At 34.1% G+C, this 7,405-nt stretch overlaps 1 pseudogene; it reads right to left on the bottom strand.

Annotated features, from left to right (window-relative positions):
- Positions 1-6,344: 6,344 nt before the first annotated feature.
- On the bottom strand, positions 6,345-6,460 carry LOC112477711 (annotated as a pseudogene).
- Positions 6,461-7,405: the final 945 nt, after the last annotated feature.

The following is a 7,405-nucleotide window of genomic DNA, read 5'->3' as shown; positions in this document are numbered from 1 at the left end:
TCCTTCATGCAGGCCATAGAAGAACCAGATGAAGTACAATCTCTGGTTTAGCAAAATGCCATTCTAGAAATGGAATATTTAAGTCTTTCTTCTGTCTACACTGACACATGCATTCTCACTCTGCTTTTGAGGAGACCCAATTTGGACCTGATTTCTCATCAGCAAACCTTGACAATGAGTTCTGAGTAAGCTGGGAATGAAAGAGAACAAGTTAGCTCTAAACAGCTCCGTAGTCATGGCAAAATCACTTAACTTCTTTGAGCTTTACTACTTCATCTATCATAAAAGAATAGTGACCCCTACCTTGTAGAGTGGGAATATAGATGATTAAAATACCTAGCACAGAGTGGGCATCTTATCTAGCTACTGTGGTCATGCTTTTTACCCTGACTATATTTTCAATGTCTTATATTTGACTAGACTCTAAGAAGCTGCCCCAGGGGCCTCTTTACTATCAAGAACATGTGAATTTCTGATGGCCTGGTAGACAATCTGAGTGTGACTTCTGTTCACCAGGATCATTGGGGCCTCTCCAACTGGCTGCTCTCTCGTGCTTCCATGAGACCATTTCTACCTAGGAAGAGAAAGCAACAAAGGAAACCAAAGGCCTAGCCCAGGCTATCTCTACTGACTTTGCTGTATCCTCTTCCCCGTGTGTCATCTGTCCTCCTTAATTTGATTGTCTGGCTTTGGAATCTGGGGCTGCCACTATCCATTCCTTACAGCTGTCATTGGACCACCTACTTTCCTCTGGCCCAAGTACCCCCAACAGAGCAGACACACACAGACACATACCACATACACACCATACTGACACACATGCACACTCCACGCTCATACTCATAAAACACACATGTACACACCACACTCACACACAGACACACACACACATAACACACAGAGAATTGCCTTCCATCGGTACAGTTAACCATGGAAATTTGAACGTAAGGTTTCAGAAAGCTCATAAATAACAGTAATGTAGTTTTCTCCTGGTTTCAAATCCCAATTTCCAAATTTCATATCAGAACTTTAAAGAAAAATAATCAGCCTCACAATCAAATATAAAACAAATGTGCTTACTTAAAAGGGCTAGTTTCAAGCAAAAGGGGATTCAAACGCATTGAGAATACTATTACATTCTAGGCTATTTTCCCTCCACATTTCCAGGGCTGCTCTCCCTACCTCTTTCACCTTCTCTTTGGGCAGAGAAAACATAATTATCTGTTTACACATAATTAGTCCCAGTTTCCTTCATCATAGCCACGGAAGAAGGGCAGAAGAAAGCTAAAAAGAAAACAGAGTTTATCTCATTAAGTCATGCCACTCAGAATTTGGAGCCTTGAGAGATCCAGATTGGCTGTATACAGGCTGATAGATTTGGAAAATTTACTAAACCTCACTTTACTCATCCAGTGAAAGGGGATAATAATATCTTTTTGACAGGGTTTTTGTCAAGAAAAAAATAAAATATTTCTTTTTTTTTTAGAGTTTAATATCTATTTTATTGGATATTACAATATTGGTGGTCTTCTTGTAATCAGAAATAAAACCAAAAACAGAAGAGAAAAATATTTGATCAAAAGAGACAATTAGATAAATGTCTAGTTGTAACCAGAAGTGTCTAAGGAAAAAAAATTAAAGCACGATGCAGAAGGAATTTAGGAAGAAAAGAGGAACTAAATTAACTTTCTTGATGATAATGCTGGAGAGGAAAAGTGAAGTCAGTTCTGTATTGATAATGAGGATTGAAAGAAGTAAGGAATCTCAAAGAAAAAACATCCAAAACATTGAAATGGCTTTCTATTTCCCTTAGATGTTGACTCAAGACTAAGAACTAACATGGTAAGGAACATGGCTCATGTGAAAGCTTATCTTCAAAGTAAAAGCTCTAGATTAGATATCAAATGCAACACCCTCCCATGAGCCTGCCTCTCTACCATCAGGGCAAGCAACAGATCAGGGGATTTCCTTGCTGAAACCAGATTGAGCCTGGTAAACCTTCTCAGCGCATTCATGTAGCCATTACTCATTAACCCCTTTATTGCCCAAATTGGAACCAATTTGCTCTTCTCAGTTTTGATGTTAAATAGCATGCCCTCCAGGGTTAGTTCTATATTCATATAACTAATAGGAGTATTTCATGAATATAATTTTGAAATATTTCATTTGGAAAATTTTTACCTTTTTTTGAAAAATATAAATGCTGATAGGATTGATAGAAATCACTTAAAATTTCAATACAGTCAAAGGTAAATTCTCAATTAAAACTTATGGTCAGCATTATCAGTTCAAAGTTAATACCTACAGAAATCCTAAGGCACACTTTGTGAGCTAGTCTATTATCTGTAACATAGATTATGGAATGATGTATTTCCACATAATTAAGTCCACGGAAAACTTTTCAAAATAGTGGAACATTACCAATATATACAACTGATTAGGATACTCAAATGTATTGGATAATACATATTATACAAGCTAATGTATTACTTTTATTTTTTATTTTTTGCTCTTTCCACAGAAATATTTCTAAAAGTAGTTGAAGTTCTTGAATATTGCCTGATGCAGACGATACATTATTTCTGAAAGTCCTTTGTCATCTCTAAGCCACTATATATACATAGTTTTTAAAAATTAGTTATATATTATATAAAATTAGTCATACATATGTAATTTCTCTAAGATTCAAAATCCACAGCCCCATAATTGTTTATATTTTGTAAGGCACAAAATAAATAAAGGCATTTTATTTCAACTAAAATTTTGCTTTTTATAACTGGAATCTAAATGCCTCTGAAATGAGAGATTTGGGGATATGCTGCTAAGGACCATTGGATTCTTAAATATAATAAAATCCTTCTTAAAATAACAAAACAAAACAAAAACAAAAAATCCTTAAACTAATGCAACTAGAAAAATTCTGCAGCTAAAAGTGATTCGTGCTCCTAAAAGCTCTTCTAACAGTCAACTAACAAATTATATTAAACTAGAGGTAATTTGAATAAATGAAAAATTGTGAAAATATCAGCACACCTCTTATCTTGGTTTTGGTAATTAGATTATTACTTGAACGCCATTTAATTGTAAGTAATTTTTTTCCCCAAAGTTTAAGTATGAGCCCAAACATCTTTTCCTTTTGTTTTTGTTTTTTTCTTTTTGAGTATCTTGTGGAAATAAAATCAAAATGATATAAAGTTCATTCTGTCTGCCACCTCTGATCATATGTTATAGCCTGATGGACAAGGCATACATTTCGTTTCTCAATTCTAAAGATATTAGACCCCAATAGCCAGGAGTCAATTATAAATATTTAATTAGAATTCTAGGAGAAAACATCTCAATTTAGAATTGGTGGTTTGGCTTTAAGGAGAAAACTGATGCTTGGCTGCTCCACTCTTGTTGACTCTATTTGCCCTCTACTTTGTTGGGGTTTCTATGGCCTTATTAAGAGCAAAACATCCCTAGGTCCCTAGCCAGCTAAAAGATGAGCCGTGTTTCTATGACCTTTTTCTAGGACACGTATCTAGAAGGCCCATGGGGTGGGTCTTTTAATCAGTAAGCTGACATTTACATGAAGTCAGAGTTCCTTGGTTGTAACAAAGAGCTCTTCTTCACTACATTTAAGGATGGCTAGTTGATCTTATTCCATCTTTCTATGCCAAGAGCAGAGATGTAACTCAATTAACATTTTCATTTCATTCGAATTAGTGATCTTGTTCTTGACCCTGTACTCAGAGACCTGAATATTAGACAGTTAATTTAGCTGAGAATATATATATAGCCTTTTGCCATATTTATAACTAATATATTAGTAGACTTGGGAGTGGGAAGACAAAAAGCTACAAGAATACAGGATCCATGTCCAGAGACCTAGAGAAAGTTGGAATTAAAAAGAATTTAGAGAGATGGGCTGAATATTATTAAATATATCTATGTTTCCGAGTTGGGAAAAAACAGCTGCTTGGGAAATTGAGTTGGAGGGCAAGTTTTCAGGAATACTTTAGTCCCACTAATAGTGCACTCAGGTTTCACTAGAATCTAAGCATCGATGCCTCTTATTTTCACCAATCTTTATTTCTATTCCAGTTAACCCCAAGACTACATGTTATATTATATTAAAGCCACCAGTTGTTTCAACATAGTGCTACATCCTTCTCAGTTGAGTTTTATTGAGAAATAATCGACATATAACATTGTATAAACTTAAGGTGTACGAAGTGACGATTTGATATATATATATTACAAAATGATCACCACAATAAGGTTAAACATCTATCACCACACAAAGTTACCCTTTGTGTGTGTGTGGTGAGAACTTTTAAAATCTACTCTCTTCGCAAATTTCAGGTATACAATACAGTATCTGTTAACTTTAGTCAACATGCTGTACTTTAGGTCCCCAGGACTTATTCATCTTTTAACTCGAAGTTTGTGTTATGCTACATTCTCTATGATTTTTATAATATATGGATTTTTCAAGGTTGGTGAAAGAACTTTTTGATGATTTCCTTAAAGATTTTTCAATATACAAAACATTGAAATTTTCTTGAAATAATAAAAGGCTAGAAATTAAACGTTAAAATATACCCATGGCATAATAATGGTGCTGTTGTTTTTTGCACTGTGAAAGGAGATGAAGCATAGAATGTTGCTTCCAAAAGCTACTTCGGAGATCATCTCAACCCTCCTATTTTACAGGTGAGTTACTGAGGCCTGGTAAATGTTTATGACTTGCCAGAATCACATCTAGTTCTCCTGACAAGTGAATAATTTTTATGCACTATCATTATATCATATAATGATTGATTATATAAACATTATTTTTAATAAATTTAAATGAACTTACTATAATTAACTTATTAAATTGTATGATTTGCTTTATATGCTTTGACAAGGACAAAAATTAAAAAATGTATTATTTCACAAAGGCTCTTTTCTCTGCCAAGGAATCAGACTTGATTTAATGGATCTTGAGCTGTTGGTTTTCTACCATGTTCAAAGCAATAGGAAATGTCGTGCTGCTTAGAATAATAAAACATCTTATTTGTTTTAGGAAAACAATTTATTTCAGAAGCTTACTAGAAACCTTTTCAAAACTGAGGTATTATCTGTGTGAATAAACTGTTTTGCTACAAAGTAAATATTTAGAATAAGAGATCATTGGATTTCCATTTCTCATTGCTGTACAGTTCTGGGGATTCTGGAAAAATAAAATACATGACTTTCTTCCCAAATCCAGAGATAAAATTTCATTTGCTGTTTTCATGAAGGAAATTTCATGAAAAGAACAAGAGTCAAAACAATCACAATCAAAAGCCTAACAGGATTTGTTTCACTGAAAAAAAAAACAAAAAACTAATGCACTGATTCTAAAATTAACTGCTAAATAGCAAAGGCCACAAGCAGTCAAGAGAAGCCTGAAGGAGAACAAAGTGGAAGGACTTGCACTACCAGACATCAACACTTAATATAGAATGACCAAAGATAGCGTGGAATTGTTACCATGATAGACAATAGAACAGAACAGAGTCCTGAAACAAGTCGTGTGTTTACAGTCATTTGATTTTTGACAAAGCTGACACCACAGAAAAGTGGAGAAAGGATGATCTCTTCAATAAATGCTGCTGGGTCAACTGATGTCCAGATGGAAAAAACTGTGACCCCTAACCCCTGTCATAGACTAAAACCCATTCCAGGTAGTTTATTAGCTAAAGTGAAAGTACAATAAAGTTTTTAGAAGATACTGCATGTAGAGAGTTCTTAAATAGAATTCAAATATTATAACTGTAAAAATAGATTAAGTTGGACTACATTAAAAATAAAAGCATATTTTCATCAAAAGATAATTGAGGGAGTGAAAAGGTGAGTGAAAAAGTAGAAGATATGTGCTATATTTAGAACATATACAGAATTTCTACAACTCAAGAAGGAAAAGATTAAACAACTGTGCATGCATATTCAGCTAGATGCATTTCATTTTGAGACAGTTAATTTCTGCTCGGAGTCTTTTGCTCTCACTTTGGGCAGTTTGTGGCAGGTGCTTCTTATCCCTAGGGTAACATCTATTCCTGAATTTAAGCAATAGATTAAAAATAAACAGTGTAATAGCTCAGTGATAGTAAAGACAAAGAACTAGAACTTGAGTTACTTCAACTCTATTATTCTATTTGACCACTTGGAGTTTTTATTTGTGTTTAAAATTCGAAACAATATAATAGGGCACAAACTGCAAGGTATAATTTAGTTTGGTAAGTGTACAATTTACTTCACACATGAACTATTTTATTAACTTTGAATAACATTTTTAAAATTTAAGTTTATTACTTTTTTAAAATTATTATTTATGCCTACAGCACTTGGTCTTCCTAGGTGGTCTCCCATCTAAGTACTAACCAGGCCCTAGCCTGCTTAGCTTCCGAGATCAGGTATCAGGCTTATTCAGGGTAGCATAGCCATAGACCATGGATGGTGGCTCCACTGGGGCATGAACCCAGGACCTTCTACTTGTAAAGCAGACATGCTAACTGCTACACTATGCAACCATGTACAGTTTATTAGTTTTAGTTGTTAGTTTTTTAAAACACTAAAGACCAAACCAGAAAAAAGTATTATTACCGATAATTATGTAATTCCTTCCAAAACTAATCTCGTCACATAGAGAAAGTGTTATAGATGTCCGGGTGTAAAATAATCTACGAATAATTCCACTGTCTCGGACTCAAAAGATGTGGAAGAGCTCCAGTCACAAAACTAGAAAATGTTGGAAGATTTTAAAGATGCAGGTCAGTAGAGGGATATATTCTGTCGAAGGGTTGAAAGACAATTATTGTAAATATATTAATTTTCCCTAAATTATTTATTATAAAGTCAAGTCACAATCCCCCCAATTTTTTAATGGAATATAAAAGACTATAAATACATTTTAATACTTTAAAATAAGAATGTGTGCTTAGCAAGTTGCTGTTAACAGAGTTAAGAGACAAGACATACGGTGAGAGAAGTCCTTAAAATACATATAACTGACAACTAATTTATCCAGAATATATAAATTAAGAAACAAAATACTGAACAAAAGAGTCCAAAAAGCCAGACACAAAATAATGCACACTGCATGATTCCAGTTATATGACGTTCAAAAAAAGAGGCAAATTAAACTCTAGCTTTATGAATGGATAAAGAAAATGGGGTATATACATACAATGTATATTAGTCAGACTTAAATAGAATGAAATCCTGCCATTTGCAAAAACATAAGCGAACCTGGAGGACATCATGCTAAGTGAAATAATCCAGCCACGGAAGGACAAATACTGCATAATTTCACTTATATAAGGTATCTAAAATAGCCAAACTCATAGAAGCAGAGAATACAATGGAGATTGCCAGGGGCTAGAGGGTGAGGGAA

Source organism: Pteropus alecto, unplaced genomic scaffold (genome assembly GCF_000325575.1).
Source record: "Pteropus alecto unplaced genomic scaffold, ASM32557v1 scaffold121, whole genome shotgun sequence".
NCBI lineage: Eukaryota > Metazoa > Chordata > Mammalia > Chiroptera > Pteropodidae > Pteropus > Pteropus alecto.
The sequence above is the reverse complement of the archived record's forward strand: the minus strand, read 5'-3'. Positions and strand labels throughout refer to the sequence as shown.